This window comes from Triticum aestivum, chromosome 7B (assembly GCF_018294505.1).
Source record: "Triticum aestivum cultivar Chinese Spring chromosome 7B, IWGSC CS RefSeq v2.1, whole genome shotgun sequence".
NCBI classification, from domain to species: Eukaryota; Viridiplantae; Streptophyta; class Magnoliopsida; order Poales; family Poaceae; genus Triticum; species Triticum aestivum.
Window position 1 is genome coordinate 483,797,292 of NC_057813.1, and position 761 is coordinate 483,798,052.

A 761-nucleotide genomic window follows, 5' to 3' on the forward strand; every position below is an offset into this window, starting at 1 on the left:
TGTAAACACTTATGTGCTATCACTGGATTCTGATGAGAGAGCTCATGTGTGCTGTAATATCGTGCATGCATTTATATAATCTGGCACAAGTACACAAAGAATAGGCTCCAGAAGTAAGGATAGCTGGCAGATGATAAGTTCATAATATACTGTATAGATAGTTTATTGCCAAACCATGATAACAAGAGCACACAGCAACTAGGCAGATCATAGTGTACATAACAGGGGTACACCATAACCACGATATATGAATCGGGAAAGTGGAACTGGCTTGAAAATACGGTGTTGTATTGCCGCTAGTAATTGAAAGCCTATCGATCACGTACATGCCAGCACAATCGAACATGGTAAAGAAGAGCAAGCAGATTTTGGATAATAAAATGTTGGTTGCGCAGTGCCCACACATGATGAACCAGAGCGCATTAAGAATGCAACTCCCAGCTGTCTCTCGACCATTTCAGGCGGTTGGATGAAGATCCTACGTCTCCTAACCCTTCTTCTTCCTCGTCTCTGATTCTTCCCATACAGAACACCGCACGGGCCACCGACCGGACCATCGGCCCCCATCGCCTGTGTTCCTCCACCACCCCCACCCCCCACCCGCGTCGAGTTTCTTTGTTCGGCGAGGCCCCACAACCACCCGAGCCCCTTGGATCGCACCGGCGAACTCCGGCGAGCTCTGAAAAATCGACTGACCCAATTTTGAAATTTAGTCTACTGTGATTTAACTAGTGTGGAATATAAAAGGGGAAAACCATAAG